We start from the raw sequence: 17,153 nt of genomic DNA on the forward strand, positions 1-17,153 counted from the left end.
TATTGTAGTGTTTTATAAATATTACATAATACATATATTGCTATAGTGGCTGGAAATGATGTAGTTTAATTATATACTATCATATTAGCATATCACATATGTTTGTTATTTGGTTTTTAGGAGCATTAGCAACTAAGGCCATATTGCTCCAGGGATATGTGGTGGTCATTCCCTGACCTTTCGCATCCTCAGTATTTGGTAGTCACGGGCTCGAACCCCCGGTCTAATCAAGAAGCGCGTGCTACACACTGCTGCTGCTCCTGCACACCTGGCTACGGAGGCACCCTAGGGTGGTCTGAGACAGGTAACTGATGATGTTACCAACAGCAAATTGTAAACGGGAAGCATTCAAGGAAGTAATCGTAGAAGCTACTAGGCTTTTCATACTGATTAAGAAATACTGTTCAAGATTTAGGCCTAAATGGATGGATGGATGTATAAATGGATGTCACTCGTGGCAGAGAAGAAAAATGCATGGGTTGCATATAAACTGTCGGGTGACACAGAAGATTATGTTGGATATAAGCTGCTCTGTAATGAAATCACAAAGGAGGTTTGACATGCGAAGGCAGATTACGAGAAATTCTTGGCAAAAGGTGCAAAGGAAAATAGCAAATTCTTTACTTATGCAAACTCTAGAAGGAACGGGATGAATCAGATTAGTCCACTTGATATTGATGGTTTGACTGTTGATGATCTTCCGTATTTGGTGGTCATGAGCTTCGACTGGAGATATTTTTGTGGTCAATTGGAGATATGCTCAGGTAGCTGACAATCTGAATGAATATTTTGCATCTACATTCACACATGAGGAGATATTCAGGGAGGGGAGTTCCAGAAGTTTATAAAACTCTGGCAGGGAGTTATTTGATTTTGTAATAACTGAGAGCAATGTGGAGGAGAAATTGTTGAAGTTAAACATAAGAAAGGCACCTGAGGTGGATGGGATCTATCCAGTTATATTAAAGGAGGCAGCAAAGGAAGTAAGTAAACCCTTAGCCATAATTATGAGAGCTTCCTTGGACTCAAAGGAGGTTCCCATGGACTGAAGATGTGCAAATGTGTCCCCAATTCACAAAGGGTGACAGGAGTGATTATAGACCTGTTAGTTTTCAACTTCTGTTCCGGGGAAATTAACAGAGGCACTGGTTAAAGAAGCACTGCAGGATCATCTATACAAGGCTGCAGTTATAGTTCAAACACAGCACAACTTTGTTAAGGGGAAGCCTTGTTTGACCAATTTGATTGGATACTATGATATGATCACAAAGGAACTGGATGCAAAAAATAATTTTTGTATCATATTCTTGGATTTTAGAAAAGCTTTTGATACTGTTGCACATGGAAGACTACTTTAAAAACTGGTGCAGTATGGCATTAAGGGCAAATTGCTACTATGGATAAAGGAATGGTTGAGTGGGAGAAGACAGAGTGGTAGTCAATGGATGCTGCTCTTCATGGACTAATGTTATTAGTGGAGTCCTGGAGTCCCAGTTTAGTGTTGGGCTCATTGTTATTTTCTGTATTTATTAATGATATTGATGAAGGTATATCAGGCTTAATGTCCAAGTTTACATACGATATGAAGACTGGCAGGGTTATTAATGACAGTGTGCTTCTCCAACAGGATCTAGAAAAATTGGGCAGATGGGCACTGAGAAGTCGTAACTGAAGTTTAACATTACATTTGTCAAAGTACTGCATGTGGGTAGCAGTAACCCCAGAGTAATGTATCAACTGGGTGGTACTACAGTGACAGTGGGTAGAGAGTGAAAAGGATCTGGGGATAATTGTGCAGACAGATATGAAGTTTTCTGAGCAGTGCAGACAGTCTGCAAGAGTAGCTCATGGTGTCTTTTCAATGATATACAGGAATTTTTCTAGCAGGGATAAGAAGGTGATTATCCCCTTGTATAAGGCAATGGTCAGGCCACACCTTGAGTACTGTATACAGGTGTGGAGGCCTCATTTTAGGAAGGATGTAGAGTTGCTAGGAGGAGTACAGAGAAGGGCAATGAGATTGGTGAGGGAAACGAAGGGGTCCTCTTCCAAAGAAAGGCTTAAGTTCTGCAAATTGCAGCATCTGGTGCCTAGGCACCTGCAAGGTGATCTGATTGAGGTGTATAACACCTTGAACGGTGTGAGCAAGCTCAGTGCTGATGGGATTCTTCCTCTTGCCCAGATTAATCGCCTGAAGGGACATAAATTCAAATTGAGGAAAGACAGTTGTAAAATAGATGTGCTGAAATTTGCCATTAGCCAGTCGGTGGTTGAATACTGGAACAAACTTTCATCTGTTGTTGTTGTGGAAGTTGGCAGCTTAAATAAATTCAAGGCAAAACTAGACAAACATTTGGAGTGAATGGCTAGGTGAAATGGGATGGGTTTTTTTTTTTTTTTTTTGACTGATGCTGTATATGCTTGCTTTTTTGCAACATATATCTGTAGTAACACTAATGCTAATCAGCTAGGAAATTTAGCACCACCAAAAACCACAACATGGGAAACTCATTGTTCACATTCTCAACCACATAGACAAATGATGGAGCAACATTCTACTTGTCTGGTACAATTAACAGAGACAACTGTTGTATATGGGAATCTGAAAATCCCCACAGTTCATGAGCATGACAAGCCAAAGGTAAACATATGGTACGCACTGTCCTTCAGCCAAGTGATTGGGCCATTTTTATTCCACAAAAACACTGTGGACCCTGCAAATTACCTAGATATGCTTTAATTGTATGCTGCCCCTCAACTTGGAGATATGCAGCCATGTGTTCTATCAGGAAGATGGGACATCGCCACACTGAAGCTTGCATGTGTGCAATTTCCTCGATAAAAAATTTCCTAACTGATTGATTGGTCGGGATGGCCCCATTTCATGGCCTCCATTCTCCAAATATGGATTTTTTGATATTGTGCTACATAAAGAGCAAGGTGTACACAAAAAAAAAGTTAACATCACAGTCTTAAAGGGCTGAATTGAACAGGCAGTGACTTCCATTTTTCAAGAGATGCTTCAAAACATTTGGAATGAAATTAGCTACTGTATTGACACTACATGCTACGAATGGTGTCCATGTGGCGATTTATTGGAAATTAGTTGTGCGATAAGAAACTATGATAAAAAATACTTTGAGTTGCTTTATTAAGTACAGCAAACCATTTTACAGTACCTATTACAATAAAATTTTGATAGAGTTTCATAATCAGGTAAATAATTTATAGAAATTTATAAACACCCTGCAATGTGTACAAAAAGGTCAATACATGACAGCAGGGAGGGTCTGTGTGCTTCTTAACTAACTCTAAAGCACACACTCTAAAACACTAAAACCAGTAGACACAGGTTGCCAGTGTAATACTAAGAAGTCAATATGGTGTGACAATAGGAAAACAAAAATTAGAGTTTCTTGCAGGCCAAATGACCCTGTGATAAAGATAATGAACAACTATACAAACAGAGTAAGCCTGGAAATTAGAATGTCTTATCATGAAGGATTTAAACTTTCCAGATATCAATTGGAAGTTATGAGCGAGCAGTATAAAAACATTTCTTTTTTTCTGGATGACTGTACAAAACTTCTACTATTAATTATACTCTGACAGACAGGGCCGCTGCAAGTGGTGAGGTAAGCGTTGCTTACGGGCAGCAGTTCAGGAGGATACCAAAAAAATTTTGACATATACAAGTCGGACCTCTGTTTAACGAACTTCTTTATAGAGAAATTTTCTATTTAGCGATTTTTTAAAAATTTCTCTAGGTTACATTTATAATAGTTTCAGTAGAACAAAGAAAATTTCCATATAACGAACGGATTACGAGAGACTTTACTGGGAACGCATTGTTCACACCTCTGGCCTTCGGGCAATTGAGTCAATTAGTGCTGCTGCTAAGCATGAATAAAGAGCCAAAGGGATGACCATTCTGCAAACTTAGTGTTATTCTTAAAACCTAACCAAACGCCTGTCCTACATACCCAGAAATCACGCTGGTCATCTGATTGGTTTTATATAGATGCTCAATGCAACTTCAATCATTTACCAGTATTCAACATGGCAGGCAAATAATTCATTTGAAATAAATACAGTACATGAATTATAAAATCTTCTTTTTCTTCAAGTTCTTTGCCGTCGGGCAGGTTCAGGGCTACATTGGCACCATGCTTCTCTATCTTGCGCTATTCTTTTAATTCCTGCATAATTTCCTCTTATCATTCCAATTCTCCTTCTCCCAATAGGACTCTTCCCACATATCTACCCCTCAATCCCTTTCCTATACATGCTTTCCCTTCTCAATACATGTCCTATAAAGTTATTTTGTCTCCTTAATTCTTTACTAACGTTCTCTCTTCTACTTTCCTCAAAATCTCATTGCTCACTCTGCCTACCCATTTCACCCTTTCCATTCTCCTCCACACCCACAACTCGAAAGCTTCTAGGCATCTAATCTCCTCTTTCCCAGTGTCCAGATTTCGGAGCCATGTAGTACAACAGTCCACATTAATGTTTTTACCATTTGTTTTCTTAATTCCTTCTTGAAATTTTTTTTACTAAATGCCTCTTTGCCCATTGCAATTCTTGTTTTTATTTCTTCCACAAGCTTTTTCCATTTTCTGTCATTATGCTTCCCAAGTATCTGTATCTGTCAACCTATTCCAATATTATTCCATCTAATGTTACACTGATTCTTCCTCGTGGCCTCTTTGAAATTAACATTACCTTGGTTTTATTGCTGTTAATCTTCATATTTTACTTCTTTATTGTGCTGTTCAAGATGTCTAAGGAGCTCTATAGTTCTTCATTATTAGCAATCAATATCTAGTCATCTGCAGATCTTGTCTTTATCTTCTCCCCCTCCTACTTTTACAGCTCCTTTCAGCTCTTCTTTGAATTCTTTCATCACTGCTTCTGCATATGAATCAAATAGTATGGAGGACATGGAGCATCCTTGTCTTAAACTCCTACCAATGGGAAATCACGTAATATTTTCAAGAAAATAGAACAGAGGAAGCATTCCAAAAAATTCTCGATATATACTAATAATATGGCTACTATCATTGGCACTGCCACTTAGTTTCCAGAAGTAAGCATTGTAAAGAAATCATTTCGATTATGAAAGTTAGAGAGTAAGCTATTCAGGATTAGCAACAAAATTTCAAAATCATTTTTTTTTCTTTCAAATTATGGACACAACAATTTTCTCGTTAACTGAAAGGTTTAGAAATATGAAAGAACATGTAGAAATATTTAAAATATTTTATAATATTTCTGAATTTAAAAAAATTGTCATATAACGATTTCTTAAATCTTTAACAAGATTTACATATTAAATGAAGTGACATTAATCGTAATGAGTCTGATATTGATGGGTTAGCATTACTGAAGAACTTAAAAAAAAGAGTACTTCAAAATTATATTAAAGACAATATTACTCCATCTGAAGTGTTAAAATATATTTTTAAAAACAATTTTAAAGATACTTTTCCAAATGTAGCAGTTGCATTGAGAATTTTGCAAATGGGTTCTCAACAAAGGGGGTTCTCTTACCAAGAAAGGCTTAAGTTCTGCAAACTGCAGCGAATGGAGATGATCTGCGAGGTGATCTGACTGAGGTGTATAAGGCATTGAATGAGTTGAGCAGGCTCATTGCTAATGGGATTCTTCCTCTTGCTAAGATTATGAACCTGAGGGTGCATAGGTTCAAATTGAGGAAAGACAGTTGTAGAATAACTGTTCGGAAATTTGCATTTAGCCAGCAGTTGTTGAATGCTGGAACAAACTTTCATCTGTCATTTTGGAAGTTAATAGCTTAAATAAATTCAAGAAAGAACTGGACAAACTTTTGGAGCAGATGGAGAGGTGAATGGGAAATGGGTTTTTTTTTTTTTTTTTTTTGTTGATGTTGTATAAGCTTGCTTTCTTGCCTCATATGCTAATGCCTTTTCTGACTTTACCAGTTTCAGTTGCCTCAGGCGAACGGAGTTTTTCAAAATTAAAATTAATCAAAAATTATTTACGATCGACAATGTCTCAACAATAACTCTCTAATTTGGCAATATTTTCAATAGAAAATGATCTTTCAGAACAAATAAATATAAATGAAATAATTAATAAATCCGCATCTCTTAAATCAAGGAAACAAATTTGTATAATTTTTTTAACATTAGAATTTTCCTTTTATTTTATTATTGCGATAGAATACGATTACTGCGATTCAGAATTTAAAGTTTATTTCCAGAATTTCAGAATGATTTTGTTATTTTTGTTTCATTATATTATATGTGAGGTTTGTTGTAATTCTTTTCTTTTTCAATAAATTAATAATAATTATTTATGCCTTACTTTATTTTTTAACTGAAATATTTTTGGGCGGCAAATTTGATTTCGCTTACTGGCGGCACATAGGGTCGCAGCAGCCCTGCTGACATATTTACATAAAAAATATCACATTGTTCTTATATCAATGCAGTGAACACTAAACAATAGTGGCAAAATTCTCTGCTACTTTGACTATCAATTTTTAGTAATTTCCACAGCCAAAAAAAAGAAAAACAAAATCAAATAAATTAAAATAACTGCACTACTGACATTAGAAACAAAAAGATAAAGAACAATTTTTAAGTAATAAAAACTGTTTACTTAGCAGCTTTTGAAAATGACTTCAGCAAGGCACAATACAGCCAAAAGACCTCTGTGTTTTCAATACAAAGTGTGATTAAGTGCAAATTCCACTTTCTGACAGATGAATGAGACTTGCAGTTCTTGCAATTCTTCAATCATATAAAAAACAAAATTTTCAGAAACTTCTCTTTGTTCCTATTTACACATTACAATGGTGAAGGGAAAGGGACCAACGGAAAGTGCAAGTGGTGGTAGTGCCACGAAACAAAACAAAATTGATTTAGAAATGAAGATGAAAATGATTAAGAAGTACGAAGCAGGACAAAGTTTGTCATCTATTGCAAGGGAATTAGGTCTCGCTGCTTCAACAGTGAATACTATTTTAAGGGACAGTGCACGGATAAAAGAACAAACATGTCAAAGGATCAACGCACTTAAGATCATGGATAACATAGATAACCAGAGAGCATGGATAACAATATCTCTCTTTGAGGATTGGTTTAAATGCTGCTTCATTCCCAAGGTTGAAAAATATAGTAGAGACAATGACGTTCCTTCCAAGATTTTGCTTCTATTAGATAGATAATGCTCCTGGACATCCTACACATCTAGATGATTTCAATTCGAACATGAGAGTCATATTTCTACCGCCAAACATGACTTTACTCATCCAACATTTGCTCAGGCATTGTCTGCAGTAGACGATGAGAAAAATTTTACATTAAGAGACTTTTAGAAATCTTATAATATTTACCACGCAATCTTAAACATTAAGAAGACCTGGGCAGAAATTACTTAAAGTTGTTTAAATGGCGCATGGAAGAAAATATGCCCACGGCATGTAAAAGGCTTCGAAGGATTTGAAAAAGACGAATCATACGAAGAGGTTACAGATAAGATGCAAAGGTTGCTGAGCTACTTCAGTTGGAGGTTGTTCCCAAAGACGTGGAGAAGTTAATAGAGGAAGAAGAGAAGGAATTATCTAATGAAGACTTGCAGGCAGCGATAGTGAAAGAAGAAAATGTTGATAAAGCTCAAGATTTTTTTTTTTTTTTTTTTTTTGATTTGGTAGTTGTTGGCGCATCGGCTTCTGTGGCCATATTGCACCTCCCCAGGTTTTTGCAGTACTTTGATCCAAGCCCGAGGCGGGAATCGAACCCGCGACCTTTGGGTTGCCGGGCAGGTACTAATAAAGCTCAAGACGAACCAAATGAGGAGCCGAGATGCTTCGTCACCAGAGAGATGGCAATGGCAAGGTTTGAGAAGATGGATCCTGACAGCGAACAATTCTTAAAAGTTAACAGAGTGGCGAATGATATGCTTGCTTGCTGCAAAGAAATCTACAATGAAAAGAAAAAAGCCACCGTCCAGTCATCCATTAATATGTTCTTTCGTAAGGTTGAGCGGCCGATCCCTTCTAAATCTCCACAGCTCTCAACCTCCGCAGCGGCATACTTATTAGCTGAAGACGTTGATTCTGGCAATGATGCTTGAGAGGTAAAACTTACCGACTCTCTCCTCTTTTTTTGTAATTTTATAATTTTGAAATTTTTTTAAATTGCACGCTTTGGTAATTTTTACTGTGCATGACATAAAAAATTGAATAAATAATTTTATTCACATGTTCGTCAAACATTTCTTTTTTTCGATTCAATCAAATTTGGCAAGCGTAGTTGCGAGTGCTGCTCAAGCATGTGGGAAATTCCGACTTATGTAGCGTTCTGTGGAAGGCAATCCTTGCGTAAGTTGGGGAGTTCCTGTACTACGGTCCACTTTAGAGCACATCAGTATCCAACATAAGAGAATGGAGCAACTGAAAGGTCAGTTTTCGATAAAAGATAGCCCTTAGTACTTTTGATTTAACTAACCATTTGTGAAACTAAAGCCTCCCAATAATGTTTTGGATTTGAAAATTTTAAATCTTCTGTTTTATTTACATATTTTTAAGTAACATTTTCTACGATTGTCTATTTTCTGAAGATCTCAGAAAATATAATCTTTACAATGAATAAAAATGAGAGTTGTTCAATTAGAACACATTTGACACAACAGTTCTCAAAAGTATGGGAAACAAATGTGCATATGTTTAAACTAACAAATCATTGTAATAGTTCATAATGAAACCTTCTGAGGTTTTCTTTTCTCTCTGTTATGACTGCATAATTTTTTGAATGACATTTCAAATAGATCAGTGTGCAATGATTTAATTTTTAACTGCATGCATTTTACAAGAAATACCTTTCGAACCAGGGGCTATGCTTTTCACTATGCACACTACTGGAGATGGAAGCATCTTCCATCTCCAATAGTGTACAAGTGTTGATCCAGATTCCTGCAGCAAAAGTTATGATAGCCATTTACTTTGCCTACCATGGTTTTTTGCTGTTAGACTAAAGAATCTGATGGCAACATTAACTTAGAATGTTATTCTAAAACTGAGAATCACTTATGCCTCAATATCAAATGACCAGAACACACTAACAGATGCAATCATCTGCTTTATGACAATGCACATTCACACGCTTAACTAGTTTCAAGCATTGCTTCAAAAGGCATATTGAGAGGATTGGTCAGTTTTTGGTTTTTTTATAGCACAAAAATGACTATGGTTATAATGGGTCATGTCACGGTGTACTGAAAGAAACTCAACCACTCTGAATACAATCCAGATTTGTCACAATGTGGCATTTGTTTTTGTTCCACTGAAAACAACTTTCAAAGAATGCCATGTCAATCTGGATGCAAGGTCAAAACAGCCAAATAAATATTTGAAGAATATATATATATATATATCATAAAGCAATCTGATGCACATCTAAATACTAAAAGTGATTTTTTACAATTTTCCAATGCCTTGCATGTGTTCTAACTGAACAACCCACACACAATGATATGAACTCAACAATGGCAAAATCACTGAATAGTACAATTCTCTCTCTCTCCATGATTACACACACAACGGGCAGTAAATAACACTATTTATTACCCTCTAATTTTTATTACTATTTGATGTTTGTTAATTTTGAGTACTGTATTTCAAGAAGAAACTTTTTTTTTTTTTTTTTTTTGTATTATTATCTTACACTCAGCACAGATCCCTAGGCATCTGTGCTGAGTGTAACATTCTTCTTGGCAAAAATGAGACAGCCACATAGAATCATTCAGATAAAAGTATTTAATGGGGGATGTCATCTCAGTTCAAATTTGTGAAGGTATTTTCATCTTCCAAATCTCCAGAGCCATATCATAAGCTTTTTCAATATCAAAAACAACCCCTAATAAGTTCTCTGATTTTATAAAAGCATCACTAAATGGTATAAGGATATTACCAGGGACCTTTGGATCCTTGCCAATTTTGCCAAGCTTTGGAAAGGCAAAAACAGTCCACTTACACCAAGAATCCAGAAACTTTCCTTTACCCAGCAAAAGCTACGTCAGTATATGCAAAACACTGAAAATAGAAAAACTTGAAAATTTAAATTGCCATCAGTGTGATGTAAGTGTGAATTTTAATATTCCTTTAGTACAGTTTTGACTTTTGATCCACATCCCTGATTTATGTTGTAATCTAAGAAGTATATCCATGAAAAAAATCAGATGGAATTTTATGAATACTGTGTACTTCTACATGCCAGTTCATGTAATAATAGGCTCAACCATTTATTGAGAATACCACGTTTATAATAAAAATGAACAATCACGGGTCAGAAAAACTTACTACCCGAGGGATGTATAGGTCTAACATTAATTCATTTTTAGTTTTAGTTTCATATCTTACATATCGCTGTTTCAGTTTGAAGTGTGTCAGATGGATTATAATTTTCTGATGAATAACATATTCAGATTACAAGTTTTTGGTTGACATTGTTTGCTCAACCATTGTTTTACTGTTATTAGTGGATTTTACATTCTGTTCAGCTAACTTTGTAAGTGGAATTTTTAATTTTAATAAGTCTTCTTTCCATTTTTTCAGTGGAAGTGTTCAATTGGCACAGGTTGGTAGTCAAATACAACAGTCACAAATGGGTGGCTAACATAACACAAAATTTCCCAACACATCAGCACTTCAATTCAGTATGTGGCTCATCGTTATTGTCCACAATACTAAAAAATAAAATAGTAAAACTTAATTATTATATCAACACAATATTATCGATTTCATTTACTGATTTATTGTCAACTTTTATTTGTGATCTGGTTCACATATATTATGATCTTGAGTGCAGGAAATTCATTCAAATTCAGGAAAGTTGCAGAATCAAATCTGGCTCTCAAATTCTTATTTTTATTTATTTATTTTTTTTTTTATTCTTTAAATTTTTCAAAACAAAGCATATATTTTCAATGTTTATTATAAAACTATGTTTTATCCTTAAATTTTTATTTTAAAACTTTTAAAAATATATCTCTGCCATACATGTTAAATATCTCTGTATGCATTTATATGCTAATGAAAATATCTCCTAGCTGTTGTGATGGTTTTTAATTCCAGTTAAAAGTTAATTTATAAAAAAAATAAAATAATTTAAAATATATAATTTTTTCTTATATCCACTCTACTATCTAGATAATAAATATATTAATGAGTTTATTCATTACTACCTTTATTGCAAAGTATTGCTATAACCTCCTTTGTGACTTGGTTACTTATATCTATCATAGGCTTCCGTGTCACTTGTTAATTTATACGTATCCCATGCATTGTTTTTCTCTGCCACAAGAATCATCAGTCATCTGATATCCATTTAGGCCTAAACCTTGAACAATATTTCTTAGTTAGTATGAAAAGCCTAGTAGATTCCAAGATTAATTCTTTGAATGCTTCCCATTTTGAATTTGCTGTTGGCAACATCATCAGTTGGTCCCACTATATAGAATTTAAACACTGTTTCAGACCACCGTAGTGACCTTTACGAAAGCAAAAACCCTTCCCTTCACCCCTGATGGTAGTTACCTCTGAGTAAATCCCACTTCAGCACACTGTGATCACTGCCACCTAGTGGTTCCTTTATCTGCAGATTCTTAATGCATGAAGAATCACTGCTGATAATCAGATCAAGAGTATTACTCCCTCTAGTTTCTCCCCCCCCCCGAACATGCTGCTGTAGAAAACACTCATCCAATAAATCCACAAAAGCCTTGCTAGTGTGTGAGTGACCAAACCACAAATTCCAGTCAATATCTGGGAAATTAAAATCCCTCATTATAAGACACTCTGATTTACTGGCCCACTCCATTTCTCTGTACAGTTGTTTATTATACTCATCAGAGTCATTAGGCCTATAACAAACTCCTACTCTCAATTTTGCTTTCCCAGTGCTTATGTCACACCAAACTGACTCGACACGGCTCTGTCCACCCATGTCGACTGGCTGTACTTTCTTGGATTTTGTGTTTCTTAACTAATAACATAACCCCTCCTCCCTTCCTATCCTGTCTATCCTTCCTATACACATTGTACTCCCCAAATTCCATTTCTGCATTTCTTATATTTGTGTGACACCACATCACTGATATCCCAACAATATCTGTCTTTGGTGTTTTGACCAACACCTCAAATTCATCAACTTTATTTACCAAACTCCTAGCATTGGTGTACACGCAAGTATACATGCACCTGTTCCTATTCTTAACTACCCTAACACAGCCCATGTATTTACTTGTTCTGCAATAACTCCCAGCAGTCTCTGAAATCCCCTGAATCTCGTTTTCCAGGCTGCTGCTCATTCCAATAGAAGCAGTGCAAGAATTGCAACCATCCCCAGCCACTGTTATTCTATTAGTTCGTGTATACCCCCAAGCTAGCAGTTTTCCGACCCACCTAACACTGCCGCAATAGCATCAGCAAATATTCTTGCACCCTTTCTATTTAATTGTATCCCATCCCTGTAGAAGCAGTCTCTCCTGTTAGCAAGCACAGACCATGCTGCAAAAAATTCTAGGCTCTCATATTAGGGAACAATGTGAATATAATGCAATTTTTGCATTGGCTATTGTGCGATTTCATCTGCAAATAACACTAGGTGAACGCAAAACCCTGGCACCAAAGTGAACTCAATGACCTGCGCATTAATACATACAAGTAAGAAGCTTAAAAAATGTCCAAGTCAAACGTCAAATGTGTGACAGCTATATTTCCCATTTACTGTAGTTGTATTGGTCGGAAACACACTGTTGTCATTCACTGTATTTACAAGATAACATGTGATACTGTAGGCCAACTCAAGTTTACAGGAGCTCGCATTTTTCTGTTCGAACAGAAATTTCATGATGCGTGATAGCATGAGCAGAGGAGCACATTTCTGGAGGTCACTACCGTAAAACAATTTGCAGTTCCCAGCTATTGGGCTTTTTAGTTAGTGCAATTTGTTCCTATTTTTTAAGCTTTGTAAACTTGTCTCACTTGTGCATCCCGTGTTCGTCATTATTGATTGCTTATCTTTTTTACTATTTTAAATTTAAAAAAAAAAAAAAGTCAGTGAACAGAAATATCAATCAAACAAACTTCATATCTTGTCAAAGTAAAGTGCTATATGAAATCTGTTTATTAGAAATTTATGATGTTTAAACCTGTGTTAGCAATTTTATGGGGTTTCTAACTTTTTTTTTAGTGTTTTATTTACCAGACTGAACATTTTTTTTTTTTTTTTGAGTACTCTGCCCTTATTCCTATTTTTCCCATAAGCCAGTAGCTTTTAATTCGCAAAATACCATAACGTGGAGATTTTTAGGAACACATATCCCGCGTAATAGCACAGCTGACTGTATCTCAAAGACATACGTGAAATTCTAATAATACAGAGGTATTAAAAAAAGGTACAAATATTCAAGGATGCTTAGCTGCAATGTATTCTGGTGAGTTAACAGTTTCCATCTACATGATGCTACTCAAAAAAACAGCAGTTTACTGCTTAGGTACCTTCACAGGGAGAAAGTTAAAAAGTTTTTCTCTTATCAGTTTCTCCATTCTGAAACCATAAAATCTTTTTTCACACTCACGTCCATATCCACCAACAACATATAGAATACCTAAACCCTGATTAATAGTAAATTCCACAAGTCATATATCAGGTATATGGAACATGCCTTATGAACTTAGAAGTACAACATAAATGGCAAACATACTCAATGACAGATAAATAGAACTGAATGGAATGAGAATAGGACCTGGATTCCCCCCAACAAGAGATATGATAAATAGTAGTATTATTATTATTATTATTATTGGCAAATGATGCAAGAAAGAAAGTTTATATAGCATCAGTCAAAAAAAAAAAGTATACACTCCTCTCATCCATAACTTTGAGGAATTTGTCTAGTTCTTCCTTGAATTTATTCAAACTATACACTTCCACGACAATAGACTGAAGCCTGTTCTAACAATCAACCACTCACTGGTTGAAGGCAAACTTCCGCCCATCTATCCTCAACTTAAATTTATGGCCACTCATGTGTGGTCTCAGCATACAAGCTCATGTAAGGCAGCTCCCAAATGCATTCAACTCTGCAAGATATGTGACAGCAGGCTGTCACATAGCAAGCACATTTATTCACAGCCAGCAGGAAGAGGAGAATGATCAAAATCAACCACTGGGAAAAAACACCATATGCCAATGGAAAACAGAAGGTAATGTAACCATTCCACCCTAGACAAGTAGACCACCATTAATGATCAGCTGAAAGAGATGATGGGAAACTAAGGTACCATTAACAAGATAACTGAAAAGATAACTGACGTCTAATAACTGGAGTAAGTGTGGCACCAATAACCATCAGAACAGTCACATTTGATTTTTTTTCTTAAATTAAATGATTTTTTCACTTTCTGTGATGAACAGAAATGAAAGGTAAGTACAGTTATCTCCTTATCAATTAAATACTAAGATAACTTTATAACACCTATAAATTTCTTCAGGTTTACCTTCTCTAAAATTAGCCAGTTTAATTAACACTGTATAATATTTATTACTGTCCTCCTGTATTACTCTTTCTTTTAAAGTCTCTTTTCTCTCGCTCTCTGTATATATCCATCTCTTCATAAATGATTTCATGTTCATGAATCTTGCATAACAACACAGCCAAAGTGTGCACAGACTGTTCTAAAGCTACAAATACTATATAAAAACTACATTCAACCTGTAAATTTCGTTTTTCCATACAAAACATAATATCTGCCAAATATTTATTTGTCCAATTTTAATAAAATCTGATTTGGATAGACAAATATTAACAAGCTTAAATACAAAATTTCATGAAAATCAGTCCACTGGAAGTACCTCTGTTACATGCAGATGGGCAAGTGGATGGCATGGTGAAGACAATAGTTGCTTAGCACAGATATACAGGTAACCCTTGTATCACATGGTAGGGTAGTAAGGTTCCTATAAAATCTCATGTAGTGCGAAACCGTGTTATACGGGACTAAGAACAAGGGGTTATGTTCAAAAGCTAACAAAAAATACACCATTTTTTATAAATATCGGAACCTTAATTTTTATTAAAAATAGTAATAACCTTACAAACTGCAATACATATATGTCAGATAATGTATGTTCGTTTAATTTTCTTCCTCTTCATCGCTGCTAAGCGCAACCAAACGAGAACATTTTCTCTGTTGCAGAATCTCTTCACCTTCTGAACTTTCTTCTGCAGCATCTAGATTTAGCATTAGTAGAGGCATATGATGCAAGAAAGCAGCTTTTGCAGCATCAGCCAAAAAAAAAAAAAAAACACTTCCATTTCACCCCTCTGTTCATTCAGAATACCTGTCCAGCTGAGCCTTAAATTTATTTAGGCTATCAACTTCCACAACAATGGATGGAAGTCTGTTCTACCAACCAACTACCCACTGGCCAAAGGCATATTTCCACACATCTATCCTACATCTGTCTTTCCTCAATCTGATGCCCTCTCAGGTGATTATTCTGAGAAAGAAGAAGAATCCCATTGGCACTGAGCATGCTCAAACCATTCAAGGCTTTATACACCTCTATCAGATCACCTCGCCGGTGCCTAGTCTCCAGACACTATAATTTGCAAAATTTAAGTCTTTCTTCATAAGAGCAACCCTTTGCTCCATTCACTAATCTTGTTGCCCCTCTCTGTACTCGTTCCTGCAGCTCTACATCCTTCTTGAAATGAAGCCTCCAGACCTGTATACAGTACTCAAGGTGTGGCTTGTTGCCCCTCTCTGTACTCGTTCCTGCAGCTCTACATCCTTCTTGAAATGAGGCCTCCAGACCTGTATACAGTACTCAAGGTGTGGCCTGACCATTGCCTTATACAAGGGAATAATCACCTCCTTATCTGTGCTAGAAAAATTCTTGTATATCAGTGACAAAATACCATGAGCTACTCTTGCAGCCCATCTGCATTGCTCAGAGAACTTCATATCTGCCTGCACAATTACTCCCAGGTGCTTTTCATTCTCTACCACTGTCAATGTAGTCCCACAGAGTTTATACGTTGCTCTGGGGTTGCTGTTTCCCCCATAGGTAGTACTTTACATTTGTCAATGTCAAACTTCATTTGCCACCTCTCAGCCCATCTGCTCAACCTTTCCAGATCCTGTTGCAGCAGCATAGCGTCAGTGGTGTCCTTAACAACCCTGACAACCTTTGTATCGTATGCAAACTTGGACATTACGCTTGATATACCATTATCAATATCATTTATAAATACAGAAAACAATAATGGACCCAACACTGAACCCTGAGGGACTCCACTAATAACATTAGTCCATGATGAGCAGAGTCCATTGATTACCACTCTGTCTTCTCCGCCTCAACCATCCCTTTATCCATAGCGGCAATTTGCCTCCAATGCCACACTGCTCCAATTTGTGCAGCGGTCTTCCACGTGCAACAGTATCAAAAGGCTTTCTAAGATCCAAATATATAATATCAAAGTTATTCCCTGCATCCAGTTCTTTTGTGACTACATCATAGTACCTAATCAAATTGGTCAGGCAAGACTTTCCCTTAACAAAACCATGCTGTGTCCGAGCTATAACTGAAGTCTTGTCTAGATGATCCTGCAGTGCTTCTTTAACCAGGGCCTCCATTAATTTTCCTGGAACAGACGTTAAGCTCAGAGATCTATAATAATTACTTGTGTCAGCCTTTGATCCTCCTTTATGAATTGGGGTCACATTTGCACATCTCCAGTCCATGGGTACCTCCCCTGATTCCAAGGAAGCTCTCATAATTATGGCTAAGGGTTTGCTTACTTCCGTTGATGCCTCCTTTAATATAACTGGATAGATCCAATCCACCCCCAGATGCCTTTCTTGTGTTTATCTTCAACAATTTCTCCTCCACTTTACTCTCAGTTATTACAAGACTATCTAGCTTACTGCCAGAGTTGAATACACCTCTGGCATTCCCCTCGCTGAATAACTCCTCATGTGTGAATGTCGATGCAAAATATTCATTTAGTTTGTTAGCTACCTGAGCAGAATCATCAACAGTTGAACCATCGATATCAAGTGGACCAATCTGATTCATCCCCTTCCTTCTAGAGTTTAC

The 17,153-nt window shown here is 36.3% G+C and overlaps 1 protein-coding gene across 3 annotated transcripts in view; it reads right to left on the bottom strand.

Annotated features, from left to right (window-relative positions):
* LOC150087056 (uncharacterized) overlaps positions 1-17,153 on the bottom strand; it is a 599,010-nt gene that overhangs the window by 556,538 nt on the left and 25,319 nt on the right. Inside the window, exon 2 of one of the 3 annotated variants that reach the window (XM_090372919.1) lies at positions 9,957-10,078. The exons of the other annotated variants lie outside the window; for them this stretch is intronic. The gene's annotated coding sequence lies outside the window, so the exon portion shown is untranslated. The remainder of the gene's footprint in view (positions 1-9,956; positions 10,079-17,153) is intronic. 3 annotated transcript variants of the gene reach the window in all.

The sequence above is a fragment of the Mastigoproctus giganteus genome, chromosome 4 (assembly GCF_048544385.1).
Source record: "Mastigoproctus giganteus isolate SK-2022 chromosome 4, ASM4854438v1, whole genome shotgun sequence".
Lineage (NCBI taxonomy): Eukaryota > Metazoa > Arthropoda > Arachnida > Uropygi > Thelyphonidae > Mastigoproctus > Mastigoproctus giganteus.